The sequence below is a fragment of the Python bivittatus genome, unplaced genomic scaffold, assembly GCF_059951505.1.
Source record: "Python bivittatus isolate LINGU-HERP-01145 unplaced genomic scaffold, Pbiv_v1 ctg000020_np1212, whole genome shotgun sequence".
Taxonomy (NCBI): Eukaryota; Metazoa; Chordata; class Lepidosauria; order Squamata; family Pythonidae; genus Python; species Python bivittatus.
In genome coordinates, this window is record NW_028277030.1 from 61,193,043 (window position 1) to 61,213,855 (window position 20,813).

At 37.8% G+C, this 20,813-nt stretch overlaps 1 long non-coding RNA gene across 1 annotated transcript in view; it reads right to left on the minus strand.

Annotated features, from left to right (window-relative positions):
- Positions 1-200: 200 nt before the first annotated feature.
- The window catches only part of LOC112540109 (uncharacterized), a 107,141-nt gene continuing 86,528 nt past the window's right edge, over positions 201-20,813 (minus strand). Inside the window, exons 5-8 of the long non-coding RNA XR_015795935.1 lie at positions 15,021-15,178; positions 6,594-6,793; positions 4,677-4,717; positions 201-2,978 (exon numbers count right to left, since the gene is read on the minus strand). This is a non-coding gene — a long non-coding RNA (uncharacterized LOC112540109). The remainder of the gene's footprint in view (positions 2,979-4,676; positions 4,718-6,593; positions 6,794-15,020; positions 15,179-20,813) is intronic.

Here is a 20,813-nt window from a genome sequence, read left to right on the forward strand (position 1 = left end):
GCTTCCTGAAAAGCTAACTGACTAGGTCAGGACAGGTGTGTGTGTGTGTGTGTGTATGCATATGTATGTGTGTGTGTATTTTATATTATATTATATTGTATTATATTATATTATATTATTATATTATATTAATCCCAGGTTTTCAAGGATTATAAATACTGATCAGCAGGAAAATGACTAGTTGTTCACATCCTTTTATTTCAAGTTTGCAGCTTTCATTTGTGAAGTCAAAAGGGGTCTTTCAAAATGAATTATCCAGATTTATTGGATAGTCCTTCACTATTAGATTCCTCTTTTAAAACTCAATCTTGCATGCTGGATCCACTGAAGAAGACATACCTGGACACACAAAATCCCAAGTAAGTCAGAATAAGTTCTCTTTTTGGTAAAATAGAATAGCACAAACTAAGAATAATTAGGAGAGAGATGAAGCTATGACATGGAATAGGACCAGGAAAATGTTTGTTTGCATTTATAAGCATTGCTTTCTGTGATGTCAAAAAAATCCTCTTTTACAGAGTTAATATAGATTTTTTTCCCCTTCAGGTAAGCAAAAACCAATAAACAGATATATTACAAAAATCCATCTCAGAAAAGCCATTACAGTTCAACAATCATATTAGTTGCCTTGCAGGGCTGAATCCGCTACCTTTTGAAACCAGAAATATAGTTAATCAATGCTGGATGCTCACATACAATTTGCAGTACTGTGAAATTTGCAGGCACAATCTGAAAAATCTTACTTAGCAGTAAGACTGTATAGATGCATAAATTTACAAGACTATGCATGTTTCTGAGTAAACATGCATAGACTTGCACTGTTGGACATAATCTATTTCTGCACTGGATTATTTCAGAGTTAGAGCCAGAATTAAACATCATGAAATAATCTGCCACAATCATGTTTCAGGTCTCAAATGCATTTATATGATTTTATCTCATGTTAAATTATTCAACACCTTGCTAAAATTCGAATAATGAAAGCAGCCTCCTTCTACACTACATACTCAATATAATATTTGATCCACCTATACATATATGCCAAATAATTGTGTGATCTACCTCATCCCCATTTTGGAGAGAGAAACAATTAAATATGGTCTCTGAATTGATGGGGCTCTATCTGGAGAACTCTGGTCAGATGTTGTCTTCATCAAAGCCTTGGAGAAATGGAGAGGAAAGGGCATAAGCTTACTCCTCTATCTCAAATATTCTTCAGTAAGTTTTTGACTATAGAATTGCCTCCCAACTGTACTGTACAGAAAGCCAATATGCTAAGCAGGACAATGAACCTGATGCATCTTGATTTCTCTGAATATGACCAGAACTGTTCAAATCCTGAATGGATGCCTAGTCATTTGTATTCATAAATGGTAATCATCAAATTTAAAATTGCTCAACTTACCCTCTCCTTCTCACCTTTCCCTATTTCCCTTTGATCACTTGTTCTCCATTCCCTATTGCTATTTCTCCCTACCTCACTCTTCTTCAGTCATTCTATTTTTCCTTCTCTCTTCCTGCCTTCCCCTGTGTTCCTAATTTCCTTCTAACATTAAACTGAAATCTATCTCCCTATAACTAATATCTATTATTCCATGCCTGCACTCTGGAGTAAGAAAGAATAGACTTTTCTTCTGTGAGACATTCTTTCAGGTATTTTAAGAGTGGTATCTTATTTCCAGTCAGTTTTCTCTTCTCACAGCTGAACATGCCCAGCTCCTTCAAGTTCTCTTCATAGGACATAGCTTCTAGATCCCTGATCATCTACTTTATCCTTCTCTAATTCTGCTCCAGTTTCTCTGAATCCCTTTTAAATTAGACACATTACTTGCTATGAGGTCTGACTAAAGCAGAAGAATTTACCATTTTCCTTCCCACAATTTGGAAATTATACTTCTATTGATGCACCCTAAAATTGCATTTGCCTTTTTTGCCACAACATTGTACTAGTTACTTATACTTAATCTGTAAACAACTACTATTCTAAGATCTTTTTCAGATTTTTTTTACCCATGCATTTAATTTTTTATCTAAGTAAATAAAATTACTTTCTTCTATGTTATATTTCATTCAATTATTTTAGCCCATTTCTCTTATTATCAAGGGGGTTTAGAATTTCATTTCTGTCTTCTTAGGCATATTCCATCCCACCTAGTTTTGTGTTATCTGCAGATCTGATAAATACTCCATCCCCCATTTTATCCTAATCATTGATTCAAATACTGAAGAATAAATCTAGGACTAACTCTTGTGGCACCTCAGAAGATACCCAACCCTAATTTGATGAGTTGACAAGCCCTTTTGGAGCATAATTTTTCAAGCCAGCTGTGTATCCACTTAATTGTTAAACCATCCAACTCACACGTAACTACCATGCTAATCAGAATGTCATGGGATACTTTCCCAAAATCAAGTTGTATTATGTCTGTAGCATTCCAACAGTCTATTAAGAACATTAACAAATCCAAATGAGAGCATTTGTCTGGCAAACCTTCTTACAAATCCATTCTGATTTCTAGTAATTATTTATTGTTTCCAGGATACTTATAGATCAATTTCTGATATGTTCTAGAATTATTCCAAGAATCAATGTCAGACTGAGTGGTCAGTAGTTTCTTGGATCTTCCTTTCCCAGCTTTTTGACGATTGAGCCAACATTTTTTTCTATTCCATTCATCTGGCATTTCATCAGCTCTCCAGGTGTTCACAATGATAATAAGGGTTTGGCCAGCCATGAGCTAATTCTTTCAGTTCCCTAAAATATGGTTAATCTGACCCTAGATGTTTACAATCATTTACAGTAAATAGGTATTCCATTACCATGTTTCTGTCAGTTTCAATTTTCAGTGATGTTCTTTCATCCTGCTGTTCACAATTTCCTGAATGGAACACATACTTAATTGTTGGAGAAAATGAAACAAATGTACTCCAGAATATTTAGAGATCCTCTGGGACAGCATACAAAGTTAGATGAGGGGCTGCAGGAAAAAATAGGCATTCACTAAAATCACTATTTTCTTGTGCTCACAGCAGCTTTCTCTGGAACAGCAATACAGATCTGTGGAGTGTAATGGGCTTACCCCATTATAAGTGTTTGGGATCATTATCTTTAGCATTTCAGAGAAGCAAGATCCAGTTGGGGTAAACATTGAATGAATATAACTGTAAAAATGTCACGTTTGCCTCTAATCTTTTCAGACTGTATATTCTAGGCATCTTCATTTCACTAAAACTGCCTGAAGAAAGAAGCAAAATCTAAATGAGATATTACAAATATTCTCATTTGTAATATCAGCTGGAAGAGGGGACAAGCACATCCATGCAAAAAAGAAAAAGAAAAAAATGACTTTTTAAAAAGTCCAATAGTGATTGCACTACTGCAATTAGTAAGGCTGATACGTAATATCTAGCTCTGTTCACTTCATTTGCATGCTTTACTTAAACACTGGTGGCTTGGATTTTAGCTTTAAAAAGAACCAAGGCACACAGTCTTTGTTGCTATAACACAGATCACGTGTGCAGTGCATTACACCTTTTAGTAACAATGCTATTTATAGCGTTACCAGATTATCAGGTCACAAGGATCAAAAATACATGAAAATGTAGTGGATCACAAACAAAACAGTTACTAAATGGTAATTAATCATCTAATCCTTTTAAAAAAAAAGACTATATGGAAGTTCAGCAATCCACATTTTTATTGTATTATTGTCACCGTTATGTCATTTTTATCTTTGTTGGTTACATTTCACTAATTAAATAAAATAAAGCAATCCACACTACACACTTCCTATGAAATATCCACCATGCGGGCTCTCACTCAAAGGAAAAAAATGGACTATATCTAAATTTGTAGACATATTTATAATATAATAAACAATAGACAAACTACCTTGGGGAAAAACATTTTAAAATGCCAATCAATGTTATCTGGGGTTAAGTGTTTTGCACTTGGTGAGCAAAGTGCAAAAACCCATTCATGATGCCATTTTATATAGATTTTGGTATATTCTAAAATGATAATGCTATAAAATGTGTCCCAGGTCTCACATTCATTAAAACCTGGTTCATATTGATCACAGAGTTACATCTGGGGAAAAAACCCCAAAGCAATACAATTTCACAACATATCAAATTTCCAAAATGTTAGCTTGAATTGTATTTACAGGATTTGATTTGGCAGTATTTCTTTGGAAAGCTTTAAAATATACAAAATTCTGCCCATGTCTATTCAGAAGTGTATCCAACTGAATTCAATGAGATGCGCTCTCAATAAATACATGGGAGACTGAAAAGCCAAGTCCAACTTGCCTCCTCTCCATATGCAGAGAACTGAGAGCACTGCAATGAATATTTAAAGTATGCAAATCAATATTTTCATAGACATTTGGTTCTCTGACAAAATGATATTTGTTTAATTCAGTCATTTGCTACTCATAATATTTTTGCCTTGATTAGAATGCATTAAGCAGATTTAATAAATTTCACCAGACTAAGTTCAAATGCTGGGCCGCAGTCACTTAATCCTATTCCCACCTCTCTGGAAAACTCTGCCAAATGTCTATGTTCAGAAGCCCACTTTAAGACAACTCAACCCAGCTCCTGAATATGCTTGTTGCTTCATGGCCCTGAAAAGCAAGCCGGACCTTTGCAGAACCCACCATTCAGAAACTAACCTTTTTGAAGTCAGGAGGAAATGGCAACCAACTTTCCATGGCTTGCAAAAAAGAAAAGAAAAGAGAAATTAAAGCAATTCATGTCTATGAGGCCCTTTGACAATACAGAAAAATGAAAACGAAAAGAAAGGAAAGGAAATTAGATTCTGTTTAAGCCAGATCACAGTTAGAGTAGTGGATGGAGGTACATTGCAGGGGGGAACTTTCTTTTTTGGTCTGAAAGTTTTTGGGGTTTTCTTTTTTTGGCCCAGGGAAAGTGAACTGAGACCTGTGGTTGGTAGTGGTTTCATAGCCCCAAATGAGCAGTTCTAAATCCACTACTTGCTTTGTTTTGTTCCAGCTTGTCCTGTCTGAACCCCTTGTATTCACTAGGCCTGGCAGATCTGGGCTGCAAAAATTCTGATGATCAATAGAAGATAGCAAAGCGTTATACTGTAGGTGCCTGCACCATCCCATTTGCCCCTTCAAGATTTCTCTCCCTTTTCAAGGTGAGATCTACTCAAGCAGGTCAAATTCCATGGGCAAGACCCCGGTACTCAGGAAACAAGGTGTAGTTGTAATCAAGCAACAAGGAAATATGAAATAATAAATGTGATTGGTTACAAAGGAATTATAAAATACAAAGTTTAAAATAGGCCTGAGTTGCTATGTTGTACCTGCTAAATATGTCGAACCACAACTTCTAGCTGCCCTGCCCAACTTCCTCCTGAAGCTTAACCACAAGTATAGAAACTATTCTTATTATCTACTTGCTTTTAGGGCTTGCCAAATATTTGCTGTTAATTTAAACTCTTACTATGCTTAGGAGCTCCATGCTAAAACATTTATTCATATTCAAATTGCTTAAATCCTTCCATGCTTCTCAGGGAGGGAAGAGAGAGGCAGTTGTCCAAAAGAATTTAGAAAAAGGTACTCATCTTAATAGAGAACTCAAAAAATAGGTGGAGAAGCTGGGACGGATGAATTTGATCTGTTGACCAGGAGTCCTCATCTCTGAGTGAGATGATGAGGTTAGTTATTCTCTTATTGAGGCCACTTTCTCAAATGAATTTTAATACACCATTTTTAATTACACCACTTGCCATTCACACACAAAACCTATACCAGTTCAGCATTGAGAGCCAGTTTGGCTCTCAGTGGTGGATAAGGCAGCAGGCTAGAAAGCAGGAGACGGTGAGTTCTAGTCCTGCCTTAGGCATGAAAGCCGGCTGGGTGACTTTGGGCCAGTCACTCCCTCTCTCAGCCCAACTTACCTCACAGGGTTGTTGTGGGGGAAATAGGAGGAGGAAGGAGTATTAGGTATGTTCGATACCTTAAGTTATTTATAAAAAAGATGGGATAATTAAAATCAATAATAATAATAATAATCCCAAGTGAACAGAAGGAAGTCTCTTGTAAAACATTTCCCTGAAACTAGAGGCATGAGTCTGAACTGGCAATTGATAACATTGTTTGCCTTTTCTTGGGCAGGACAGTTTTAAGACACTGTTTCTTTAAGCCTAAATTTTGTCAGGCAAAGTTTTGATAAAAGCATTTTATTCAGTCTAGAATTTAGAATTTTATAATTAAAAGTTCTCCAATTAACCAGTGCTGTATTGTTGTGGTTTTGTTCACAACTTAATACCTTCACAAAAGTACCATAGAATTATGGAACTGGAAAGTCTCAAAAGATTCATCTACTCCAACCCTTCACAATGTGAAGGAAAACCAATTAAACCATCCCTGAGAAATGACCATAGGAAAACCAACAACCTCTGTAGGTAGACTATTCCACTGTCCTATGGATCTTACCATCAGGAAGTTCTTCCTTAAACAAAATCCAGCTAGCTGTAATGTATATCCATTACTTCTGGTTCTAATCTCTGTGGCAACAAAAAACAATTTTTGATTGGCCTCCATGTGAATCCTTTTACAAACCTAGACACTGATATCATGTCTCTCCTCAGTCTTCTTTTCCCCATACTGAACATCTCAGTTCCTTCAGCCTATCCTCATAGGATGTGTCTTCAAATGCCCGTTTCATCTTTATCACCATCCATTGAGCCTCTTCTAGCTGTTGATATGCTTCTGAAAATATGGTGCCCAGTATCATAAATGGTACTCCAGATGTGGTCTCCCTAGTGCAAAGTAGAGGAGAATATGACCTCAAGCATATTTGATACAATGCTTCTTCTAATGCTGCCCAGAATTGCGATAGCCATTCTGGAAGTTTTCTATAATTCATGATATTCTGTTGAAAAAGACAACAAAATAATTATCAGGAGAAAAACTATTTATTTATTATTGGAATATTTTTCAACATTCTGAAATATATACACTAACATAAAGTGCATAGATGCACGGCACATATGATGAAACCAAAAAATATCCAGCTGTATCCAGGCAGTTATTTTAAACACAGGTCCCATTTTTCTTTAGTAGGGCAAAAATGAGAAAATAGGGGTCTAATTTGGAGATGGAACCATCAGTTGTTTGAGAGACTAAATGAGCAAAGAGAAACACCTTGAGTCAAGTGTTTTCACACTTGATTGGTCATTTGCACATAACTAACAAGGCCACAGCCTGCATTTTGCAAATTGTATTTTCTTTGAAGAGTCCCTGCATTTTTCTCTAGCTAAGATGCCTTTTCAGGCCAAGTTGCTTTTGGATTTTTGTGTTTGAATAACTTGGGTTGTAAGGTCTTTTAGAACACTGCATTTTACATTATATTATACAACATAAATGAATGAAATGATGAGGTTAAAACGAGATAAGATTTCACCATAATATTCTGTTTCAATATATTTCTTTCCTTTATGCTCATTAAGGAGAAGAGAGTAGGTCCATTTTTTATTTTTATTTTTTTGGTCTGCGCTCAGTCATTACTGACCCTGCAGTGACTGCTTGGACGAGTCCCTGCAGTTTTCAAGGGAATTGTTTCGGAAGTGGTTTGCCAGAGCCTCCTTCCTAGAGCAGAGCCCAGCTGGTGAGCGCAGGAGGCGGGGTTTCCGTTGCTTCATGCCCTTTTCGGGCGAGCGTGGTTTTTCGCGCTTACCGGCAGCTGTTCCCGACTCCTGTGCAAGCGCCGCCAGCATTTTTCCTCCCACCGGAGTGAGAGTCCCCATTTATCTACTCACGTGAGTTTTCGACCTGTTGGGTTGACAGGAACTGGGGAGGAAACAGGAGCTCACCCTGTTTAGCGCGAAGGCTGGACTCGAACCGCCGAAGCGTCAGCCATTTCTGGCCGGCAACTTTCAGCGTCATTAAGCCGCTGCGCCACCGTGTCCCCCACAGTAGGTCCATTAGCAGATGCAAAAGGGAGGAATACTTATTAAGAGGTTGTATTTCTTTTGAATCAAGCTTCACGGCTGGTGACTTCATGGACACGTCCATATAGTTTTCTTGGCAATAATATGAATGAATAGGTACGGTGCTGGACTAGGAGCAGAGAAGCCTGAGTTCTAGTCCTACCTTAGGCATGGAAGCCAGCGGGGTGACTTTGAGCTAGTCATTCCCTCTTAGCCTAGGAAGAAGGCAATGGCAAACCACTTCCAAAAATATTGCCTAGAAAACTGCACTGATTTGTACATGAGTCAAATCTGACTCGAAGGGGAAAAAAGGGATATTCCAGGATGTTTTCTCAACTTTCAGGTCTAGCTTATAGCCCTGATATTTCTTGGTGGTTTTCTTCCAAATACTAACCATGGTTAGCTTTTCAAGATCAGCTGAGATCCATTACAAGTTGCTACCTACCTGCATAATGCAGTACTTGTTAGCTGGTCCTCAGAGACCAGACTGGGTCTAATGGATATTAAGACTGCTCACCCTTAGCAAATGACTCAGAAGAAGTGCTCCAGACCTCCTGCAAGCACTCTTTAAGCTATTCATTAAAACATATGCTCTTTTTGGTGCATTTCTGCAACTCTGAAAAAGACATCTTTTTTCACATGGAAGTCTGAAAAAGAAAAGTTACGCATGCTTTAATGAAATAGCAGAGAGAGGTTGTACTTGTACGCTACAAGGTTAGAGGCACTCGTTCTGAATCATTTTCTAAGCTTCAATAGCCAATTTCACAAACTGGAGAGATTGATGGGGCATGAAAACAAGTGTTGGGGCCAGCTATTGCTGCTCTACATTATCTGCAATAAATATGGGAAAGATTTTCCTTTAAAAGCTGCTTATCATTCAAAACTTGTATAATTATCAGGACATTGTGCAGTTCTAGGATGATGAATTTTATAATAGAGTTAAGACTTCTCTGTCTTCACAGGACATTCCAGGGGCTCTGTTCTTGGAACAAAGATATCAGACAAGTTTCAGAAGAGTGAATATTTGTAATGGAATGCATTGTATATGCCTCTGCTCCTCTAGGAAAGCATACAAAGATAATGAATGATTGCTCATGCAATGCAAACTAAATTTGACTATAGTGATTACAGCTTACACCCAATAATTGTGGATATGCTTGTAGTCAGAATTTCTGTTTTAATAATTGTTTAATAATAAATATACATTCATAAGTTTGTGATGCTCAACATGTTTACAAAGTCATAACCATGCATGATTATGCCATATACTGTATGTTTTTTGAAAGTTCCAGAAAGTTAACCTAATCAGATTTCCTGCAACTTCAACTCTCTCTCTCTTTCTCGTACACACAGATAGTAGTCATACGCACACATTCTCATTCTCATACATGCACATTCTCACACACACACACACACACACAGTCCCTTACTCGTATTCCTGTGTAAGGAATAGCAGTAGTAAGGAAGAAAGATCTCTGCCTGAAGGAGTAGGGAAAGAATGAAAATGGTATGTGTACATTAAATGAAAAAGTTTTGCAACTCCTTTGGAAAAAACCTTGGCCCACATGCTTTTGGAGATAGTTTGGATGATAAGGCTGAAAAATGGCTAATGCTTACTGAACAGATGGGGAGGATAAGAAAAATAATAGGTATTCAGAGTGCCTAAAGTTAAAGTAAACAGCTGACAATCAGAGCCATAAAGGCAAGGCGATGAGGGTAAAGACTGATAAAACAATGCCAGGATGAAAAGAAATCCTTTTTCTGGAGACTCCTTAGGGACTAGTCAGTTTATTTAAACAATAAAATTTATTGTAACACCTTACCACTGAAATAATGGCAATTTTTTTTGGGGGGGGGTGAATTAAAGATCACCAGATGCACAGATGAGACAAAGGGGCTCCTAGATAACAAACCAGTAAGTGTCTTAGTTTGTCATCCTAAAGCAATAACCTTGGAGTAAGTCCCATGGAATACATTGCAACTTACTAAGTACACACATAGTATGATTGTATTGCTAATGTGTAGCAACACCAGATCCTGACTGCCATATTCCAACCAACCAGTACTCTAGCTGTAAGGAAATAACAAGTGTAAAAGTTACAGCCTGGCAGTTACATATGAATATAATATACAATCCTACCTTTGGAAAAAGATTCTCAAAACAGAAGCAAATGGGAAGGAGCACAGTAGACTACTGATGGACATATCCATGTACTTCTCTTAGCAACAATTCAGAAGTGATCTTTGACTATTGTCTTTTGGGTTTTCAGTCTAGTTTACAATCCTGATATTTCATGGTAGTCTCCCATTCAAGTATTAGGCGTGTTGAACCTTATCTAACTTTTAGAGATGAGTCAAGATTGCTTGGGTGCTACCAACAAGATGAGTTTACCTCCCTTGAAGTAAACTACCAGCAAGGCACTTCCATATTGTTGACAGGAAAATATTCAACTCAACGGATACATGAAATCACAAGGAATTGAGTTTGATTGAAGGGGTCATCATCAGAGACAATATAAGCACAACAGGATATAACAACTGTTTGAAATTTGTTTTTATTTATTAGATTTATATACTGCCTATCCTCCAGGAGCTCAAGGCAATATATATCACACATCCTCCCCCAATTATTCTACACAATCATAGGCCTGTGAGGGAGATTGAGCTAAGAGAAAAATCCCCCAATGACCTTCCATGGCTAAGGATCTGGTCTTAGTCCACCAGAATCTCAACCACGAGACCACATTGACAGAACCATATGAACATAAACCAAGTGAGTTTCCTTCAGATGAAATGTGTGCATTGAGCTCATTATCTTAATCTAAAGATAAAATGTTTTTAGGAGGAAAGGATGTTGAAATAAAAGGATGTAAGTATAAAGGTTGGATACTTAGTACAGACTTAAAATATGAGACCTGACACATAATGAGAAGAGATCATAAAGGTCTATTATATAAACAAGATTTCAATAATTTGAATCAGTTGCCTTTTGGTCTTGATATCTTATGGAAGACTAATGCTAGTATGAGAAATAATCCTTTCTGATGGTTGTTTATGTCATGGGAAGTGGCTGTGAAATAAGAGTGTACAAATGCCACCATTCCAATGCAGGAACTTGATCCAGAACCCTAGGAATGGCTAATCAAGATTGGATTGTAAGTCAGCTTCTGTTTTCTCCTTGTCTAATACAGCGCTCTTCCTCGTGATCAAATTTAAATGCTATCCACAAATCCTTCAGCCAGCAAAAACTATACTACCATAAAATTTGCTACCACACTGGCAAACTCTATCTTGCCAAAGCCACAATATTGGCAATTGTCCTTATTTGTGGTGTACAGACATGTTAAAGACAAGACTTTAAATTCCTTCCCCTTCCACAAAACAACACCAGCCAGCAGGAAAACATCCATCATTCCCTCTCCTTTATGAGAGATGGGCCTGGGGCTGGAGAGAAGGTGAGTTTTAATGGGGGCTGGTGGATTAAGCCATCTGTCAAAACTGCCTGTGCACAAGGTACTATTTCATTATTCTGAAATAGGGCCATTCTGGAATAGCACTAAAGCTGTGTTCAAAAGCAGATGTGGAGTACTGAGATGGCCTTGAAGAAGGAATTCAGTAGTCATTAGGTAAACATCAGCTTATCCCAGAAAAGAAGAAGAAGTGAGGAAGATTGCCCTGCCTTGATTCTCTTGGGTGTAAGAGGGGGAGAAAGAATCTCTATCAGGCTTTCAAGATTCTGTTATTATTCCCTTTAACAATAAAGCAGAATTCCAGTAGTTCATGTGCTGTCTTATTTCCTGATCTGCCTACCCTGAAGGGCTGACAGCAGCCCAAACAGCATTTGACAGGCATGAGGAGAGACAAACCATGAAGCTTCTCTCTCTCTCTCTCTCTCACACACACACACACACACCACACACACACCACATTTCACAATGTAGCCCCCCCACTCCTGCTGCCAATTATGGTCAGCTGTTCAGGCAGATCCAAGTCTCCAAACCAGAGATTGCCTTGGGGACCCGGTGACTACACAAGGAGAACCTTCTTCGAAAGAACTGGACTTTCCTACTGTCCAAAGCAGAGCAGCCCTGATGGCAATGCCCAGAGCCTGGAGGGATGAAGGTGGGCCTGCAGTTGCCAAACGGGCCAATAAGTGCCAAGGTGATCTTATTCTCTAGGGCTCACCTCACAGCTACAATGTCAGAATGGTTGGTGAAGCACATCTGATTGTATCCATAGCAAAACCACTATCTTGGGATAAAGGGAAAAACACTCCTTTAACACCAGTACTCCTAAAGATGATTTAAGACTCCCTTAGTAATAAACTGGGGAACAGTTGAAGGCAACATAATGAGGCCAGAGCAGGAAAAAAAAAGATTGCTAGTGCATGTTTGTGCCACAATTAAATGCAAGTAAAGAAAGATTCAAGGAAAACACACATGACTGTAACTTTTGGTTCTTATTAGGCTGAGATTAAAACAAGACTTTTTGATGAGATGAGGTGTGCAAACCTACATTCCTTTAAAAATGGATTTTAAAATAGTACCAACATTTTTGTGGTTTGGGGACAGAATGTGATGAGCTTTGCACCATTAGAAGCTCCTAGAATAGAGATCTGTACTATATTTCATAAACATAGCTTGAGGAGGGGTGCTTATTATAAGAGAAGATGATGACTCCCCCTTTCTTTAATTCAATGAATTGATTTTCAAGGCACTGAGGTGGAAATCTAAGGGATTAATTCACTGATCTCTTCCATAAAATAAATCAGTTACTAGATTAGGTCAGCTAGCAAATGCAGTTCATTGTCATCACCACACAGCTGCTGAAGACAAGTGGCTTATAGAGACTGAAACAGCTATTAACCAGCAACGACAATCAATCCTTGTGACAGATTCAGATGCCAAATCTTCTCCCTTATTTAGTCTAGGAACATTAATACAGGGCCTAATAATGTCATCCAGAACATCAGGGAACAAATATTTTTCATTCAAGAAACTGTCCATTTCTATGCAAAACAGTACGTGAAATTAGAAATGTCAAATGCAAAAATGAATAGAACTTTTTATATCTCCAGGACATTTTGTCACTGATACCAAAATGGTAATCCTTGGGAAAACAGAATGGCAAAGACTGATTTCATCCAAACAGTGGGAGATTTAACATTGTTGTTCACAGATTAAACAGAGATCAAGGTTTCTTATCAGGTTACTCGTGTTAATGAGCTCATCAGTGCAAGAATCTCTCTCACACACCTAATGTTGTTTATAGTTACTATCTAAAGTAAATCTGTGTCTCACTTCTCCTTTCCTCAACTCTCCTCTGCAACAATTTCTATGTGTAAAGAAAGGATATTGCTTTCACAGAGTTATATTCCAGGCATCAGATGAGGTGATCCATGAAAAGACATGTGATAACTGTGTTAGTATCTTCAGGAGCCACAAGATTCCTTGTTATATTTGAAGGTTTCCTCTCAGCTCCCAAGATTTTGCTGACCTTCAAGATACTGACAGAGACCAAAAAAAAAAAAATTATTTGATCTCAAGTTCACTGTGATTTGAAGGCACCGAATCCAGTAATCCTGCCCTTTCCCACTTCCAACATGCTGTTTTACATAAATAGCTGGAAGACCGTATCTTTTGTTTTGCAGCAGCTTTGTGTTGCCACTCTTTGCAATGGGCAGGAGTCCAGAGAGGAGATTGTCATTAGAACTTTCTGGAGCCTCAGAATTGGAATAGAATGGGTTCTGGCACTTCTGCTCCACCACAGGTAAATGATAATATGCTCTGAATCACCCAACTTTTCTGGATTTCTGAGCTTAGTCACATCCCAAAGATCCAGGCACTTTGCTTCACCGTGTGCAGAAGCCTGTTATCCAGAAAAGCTGTAAAATAGGATCTCCTCTCTCCAAAGTTTTGCTTGAAGAGGGCCTTTGTTTGAGCTTTCAAGTGCTCCTTTCAAGTTCTGCACCATCCTAGAGACCAATTCTTTAATTAGAGTTCGATTTGAAGATTTATGGGTGGTTTTAATGTTACTGAAATATCTTCCTTTCCCTTCCTCAGAGACCATTTTCTTCAGAGGATTCTGGGAGACATTCTGAGATGTCCTCTTAGCTTATTTTCACACTTCTTCCAAACTCTCCAAAGGGTACTGCTATCAAAACATTGGTAAAATGTGTATTTATATCAATTTAATTAATCAGTGAAAAGGGCAGATAACTAATCAACTAAAATCTTTAGCTGGGTGACACAGTTCTTACGATGTCCTGGATTGTTGCCATCCTGACAAGTAAGGAAATTTATTTAACTATTCTGTTCTTGATATGAAAAACAGAACAGGGGTATGCATAAAAAGGCAAAGCAAAACAAATCAAATTTCATTTAGTCTATTATGTGCAGCTTTCTCATTAAGAATTATTCTAAATATCCACACCTGTAATACATACTGGCTGTGGTAGAAGAACTCAACAATAGCTGACAGATAAATGTTAAATATAAATCAGAAACTACAGTTGTAGAAATGTGCTTTTCATATCACAAATATCAGCCTGGATTTCCCATACTTTTGGGCTCTTGCCTAAATCTACATGCCATTGGTTAGCAGCCTAACCTCTGAATTTAACAGGTAATAAAATTAAATGTGTAGAAGCATGGCTTCCAAAAAGTCATGGGTTAGCTTATTTCGTATGTCTTAGATGATAGATAGGTGATCTAGTTCAGTCTGCCTCGGTGTTAAAAGTATCTAAACTGTTAGTTAAGCTTTACATGTAGAATTGTGTCTTCTCTCTGTAGGACAAATGTAATTCTGGTATCTCAGGCATCACAGCAAGTACATCGGAATGCATCTACCAATGGGTAGTTCGCTGCAGGCAAGGCTGTACGTACAATTGGACATTTGGCTTCTCAATCTACTGTACTCACCTACTCAGCACAGCATCAAACTGTTTCATAGCAATTTTCAAACAATCCACACAAAGAGCCATCTTTGGTTAGCTATTATTTTGGTACAAATATTGCATATGAATTAACAGCTATAGGCCAAACACATGTATAATTACCTGTGCGAATGCATTTTTCTTATGTTTCTATGCACCATTTTGATTAAATAAATGACAGCTGAGAAGAGGCCTCATCAGAACCTTTAGAGTACAGACTAGGGCTGAGAAGTTTCCTATTCAGGAGAGATTTTGTTGTTGTTCACTTCTCTGACACTCATCTGAAAGAGAGAGGAAAAGCCAAGAGGTTCCATCAAAGCACCAGCTTAATACCAATCCTTGATAGCCGAGTGTACCATTTTGTTATTTTTGATTTCGTTTCAACAGCTGTATAAATGGAACTTCAAGTGTTCTTATCTCTTAAAATCATTAGAATAATACAGAGTTGCCATATAAAGTATGAGCTGGAGTTGAAGGGGTTTGGAGGAAATCTCCCAGAATAAATTGCAAGTCAGGACAATATTTCATTTTGTAATCTTTAAAGCTAATGAAAAAATATGAAAAATAGCATTGTCTAAATGAACCTGTCATAATATATATACATACATACACACACATTCATATACAAACACACACACACACACAAGCAGATGTATCCTTTTAAGTCAATGTGCAGTGCAAGCCAATACATATTAATTGGGATCTATCCCCATGTACATTATAATAGAGTCAAATGGTTTATATTTAATATCAACTGTCAATAAATTAGATGAAATATATTAGCAGTTGAATTTTTAAACAATGGTTATGTGGTTCCTTTTGTTCCTTTTGCAAAACAAACTGAATAAAGCAAGAGAGGTGAATTCGTGGGGGTCTGCAAATCATACAACACAGTCGCATCACAAGCTCTGTCTCTTTTGGGTGTGCAGGCAACATAACAACCAGCCATGTAGAAAAAGGATAAGGCTTGCATCGCAAAGGAATTAAACTGCTTTCTTCGTTCTGCGCTCCTTCAAACACACACCACTTCTTGCAGACACCGCTGGGTGAATTAACTTTTCTGCCAAACCAGCACTATAATATAACCATTGTAGATAATTCTACTTGGACTATGGGCATTTTCAAGACAACTTGGGTCACTTCTTGCTATGCAGATGTGCACATGACTATTTTTAGCAGCATGAAAATGCACACTGCATCAAAAACAACAGGTCCTGATTGTTTTTCACTGGCTTTATAGAGGAGGAAAGGATGCTATTAAAATAGGTGGTATATCTATCCTCTGTGCTTTTCTGTATGATGGAGGGAAATGTGCTAACTTAAAAAAATTAGCTAATGGTATATCAAATCCTGATGTTTGCGCTCGCCTCCTCAAATTAGGATGAGATGGAAGGGAGATACAGGGTATAATTTTGAGTAATGTTGTTGGCTTAGCCTCCATGGCAGAACTGGGCAACTTTTTAAAAATTTTCTATCAAGAGTGGCTTTCCTTCAAGAATAATCAGTTCAAGGTGATATGGCAGCAGTGGTATAAAGAAACAGATTAGCCATCTCTCCTTTCTCTCTCTCTGCTTCTTCCTTCTCTTCCCCCACTTTTTTTTTTTTGTAAATTCTGCCATTCCTTAGCTTAGTTCTCTTTCTGTATCCCCTCCTAGACTTGTCCTCTGTACTCTCCATCAGGCTGGTAAATTAGAGGAATACAAGATTAAGCTGGGAAAGGAATGCAAGAACTATTAACAGAACTGTTAAAAGGTGATAAAAGAGAATGTAAATGACAACATAGCCTCAAGAAAGGAGGGGGCATGAGGAAAAAATTCAAAATAGTCCTGCCTTGATTCTGTAGGGTATAAGAGGGGACAGAGGGAAATGCTGGTAGGCTTTCAAGATTCTGTTATTATAACTTACAGCATAGTTCTTGTGGTGTCAGTTTCCTGACCTGCTCTACCTTGAAGGGCTGACAATAAAGGAGAGACAATAAGAGAGTAACATTGGCCAGAGAGTTCAACCAATGACATGGAAAAGTTCCAATAGAAGAGAATATATGTAGCTCATGGTTGAACTGTGGAGTCCTTGGTGCTCTCTGAGCTTGGTTGTTTGCTGGCAGACGTTTCGTTACCCAACTAGATAACATCATCAGTGCTAGTGAGTGTGGGATTTGCTCTCTGTTTATATATAGTAACTTGCCTTACCAGTTTTGGTGGGGGTGTGGTTTTCTCCTTGGTAGTTCTTCAATTAGCAAAGAATTTTCTGCTTCTTTGTCTGGTGTTAATCCCTGCTTATCTGGGTGTTGGCTGCTGAAGAGGATGTATTCTGGTCTTTTTGTTTCCTTCTTAGCTTTTTTATTGTCTCTTTTGAATGGTGCGTAAATGTGGTTTATCTCTATGTGTCTGCTGATGGCTGATTTGTATGAATGCCAAGCTTCCAGGAATTCCCTTGTGTTTTTGGATTTAGCTTGGTCTAGGATGCTCACAGTTTCCCAGTTGAAACTATGGTTGAATCTGTCCATGTGTTGTGAGATTAAGGAGTTTTCATTGTGTCTGCTAGTTGGATGCATGGATGCACTCTGCTGTCTCTCCTACATAGTGGCTGTTACAGTCTTTACACTGTTTGTTGTAGATGACTTCTGTTTTTTCTTCTTGGGTTACTGGGTCTTTTGGTTTACTTAAGATGTTTTGGAGGGCTTTGGTTGGTTTGGTGATGCTGTGTGGTTATAATAGTTAGGTGGTAGTTTCTGAGATGTTTTTGATGTATGCCAGTGTTATCCTTTTCATAGTTTGTGTTGGCTGTGCTGTGGTGGGTTGAATGGTCAGGCACTTTTTGATAAAGTTGTGTGGGTATCCATTTTGTTGGAAGTTGTTGTATAGCGGGTCCATTTCCTTTTTCTGGTGTTCTGGATTGCTGCAGTGTGTTTGTACTCATCTGAGTAATGTTCTTACACAGCTCCTCTTGTGGGAAGTTGGGTTATTACTTTGGTAATGGAGCAATTGGTTAGTGTGGGTTGTTTTTCAAAAGAAATCTGGTTATACAGAAAGAATAATATTTCTTTGGAATTTGAATAGCTCCTACAGTATCAGACAAAAGTCAGAGCTGATTTGGGCGGCTATAATAAATCTAAATAATACAAAATAGATTTTGAAAAAACCAGCTCAATGTTCTTAGATGTGTGTGTGTGCATACGTGTGTGCATTTGGTTGCAATCTTTGGTGGGACTTTTAAGAATTCCTGATAGAGATTAGAATCTATTCTATGTATATGCTATCCTTACTAGACATTTGAAGAAGTACCTAATGAATGCTGACTATAGGTAGTCCTCGCTTAACGACTGCCCTGTTTTGGACCGTTCAAAGTTACAGCGGTGCTGAAAAGTAACTTTACAGCCAGCCCTTGCAGTCACAACCTTTGCAGCATCCCTGTAGTCACGATTGAGATTTGGACACTTCACAACCAATGGACATTTATAACCATTGCAGTGCCCTGCAGTCACAGAATTGCCATTTGTGCACTTCACAGCTGGCTTTCGACAAGCAGAAGCTGGCAATAAAATCACAAGTCACAGTCACATGATGTCTCACATAACTGCCACATCACTTAGCAACAGAGTTGCCAGTCCCAATTGTGGTTGTTAAGCGAGGAACACTTGTAATGTCAAAACCAAACATGCTGCTGTGATTTATTTTACTGCCATAAAGTAACATGGTTTGCCTAGGGAAAAACCCTTTCAGGACAAGATCTCAGGGAAAACTGAAAGCCTATTTTAATTTTTCAAAGAGTTTTATGTTAAGCCCAGCCACCACTTTAATCTGTTCTCCCTCTGGCCTGCCTTCTGCAAGCAGCTTTCTATATACACATGTTATGTTTTAAATCACAAACTTATAAGAAATTGTTTGATAGAGTTCTATAAAAAACACCTACTGTTTATTTAAAAATAAAATAAAGCAACAGATAGCCGGCACAATGCAATGAAGTGAATTTCCTATTCCATAGAAGAATTTCCCATACTTGAATATGGCTTTGGAGGGACCTGGGGTGGGTATATCCTGGTAAATATTCATCAAAAGCCCATCATCTCATTTAAACAAATATTAGCAGAGAATCAGTGCTAGAATCAACTATGAGTCACACTACAATAAATTATTTACTTGCACACATTTCAAAAGCAATAAAACCCCAGGGTTTTAACAGTTAAGAATACTAATTCATACTACCATAATTTATTTAAACCCATACATTCCAAAGGCAATAAAAATATTCAGATGGTATGAAAATGTTCCCATCTAAAATTGATTCAGTGTTAGTCTAAGTTAAATGTTACTTTGCTTCAGATATTAGGAAAGTGCTTGTGGTTGGTAAAAGGACTGTGTCTGAGGTTAAAAAAATATTCAGGAATCAAGGAGAATATTAATTTAAGACTTGAAGAGGCCATCAATAAAATCTAAATGGCCAGATTTCTATAAAAATAAGAGAAAATATATGTAATACAATTAGAGGGTGTAAAGAAAAACCAAGTATCATATAAATTACTTTTGAACATTTATTTATTTTATATATCAAATTTGTCACCACCCATCTTGTTAAAACAATATATGCAATATATTGATTGTGTATTATGAAGAAAGAGCTGCTCCAGGACTTCCAGCTGTTTTAAAACAGAGACAGAAAAAATGAAGAACTAATCACTGTCCTGAGATGCTAGAAACACTGTTGTTCATTTTCATGTAATGATAGTTAGTATTTACCTTGGGCTTTTTGACAGTCATGTGAAATGGCTGAATGCGCTGAGTAAACCTGATAGCAAAGCTCAAAATGATTAGCCTCGTTTTGCAGATACGGGTGAGGCTCAGAGTTTACCAAAGGCTGGAGCAAGATCTGAAGTGACAGCTTTCTGACTCACACTCCTACAGTTCAATCCTATACATGCTTAATTATGGGATTTACATCTCAGTCTGTCTGCATAGGTTTGCATAATTGTGGGATATTGGAAGTATCAATTCTGCCTCTGGTGTGCATTCTGCTGGCAGACATAAACAATTGGATAGAACCCTAATTAGTATTATTTTTGTTCTCTGCAAGTCTGTTACTGTGTGCTGCTCTTCATTTATATATCTCATCTGGCAGGCAGGTTCAGAATTTTGCCTTAAGAAATGGCAAAAACATGATGCAAAGCACAGACCAATATGTAAGAGTTAATTCACTATTTCATAGACACAGGGATATAAGACAGTTCTGTATCAGATGTAAAAGACTGGAGTAAGTTCAAAGGAAACCTCATAAGAAGGATGTTGCGTCTTTAACCTAAGACAGAGACAGGGAATTTCAGGGCAGAGCTATGTAAAATGCAGGAGCGATGCAAACCAAAGGAGTGATATAAATTAATGCATTTGGTGTTATAAGTTACAGCAATACATGTTCATTTTGTCCAACCATAGATTATCTGGGCATTAATACTGCAGAATTACATAGTAAAATGCAAGCATTTATTTTAATTTATGGTTGCATTTCAGCTAGGTTGCTGTAGAAACTTGAGAAACTCATTCTTCATCTCATCCAAAGTGGTTTAATGCTCACCAGAAAATTTTGGGTTCAAATACACACAATGATACAAAGAATGTAAAAAAATTAATATTCAACTGAAACAGGAACTTTTTTGGCTGGGATTAATGGACAGTTAGAAAAGAGCCATGGAAGACTATTCTTATACAGTGGTACCTCGGGTTACGAATTTAATCCGTTCCGTGACTCTGGTCGCAACCCGAAGCAAATTTTCCCATAAGGTTCAATGTAATTACCGTTAATCCGTTCCAGTGTCCACGGACCACGCATCAAGGGCGGAAAAACGGCCACGGACCATGCGGCAGGGCAGAAAAACGGCTGCGGACTGCGCGGCAGGGTGGAAAAACAGCCGCGGACCACGTGGCA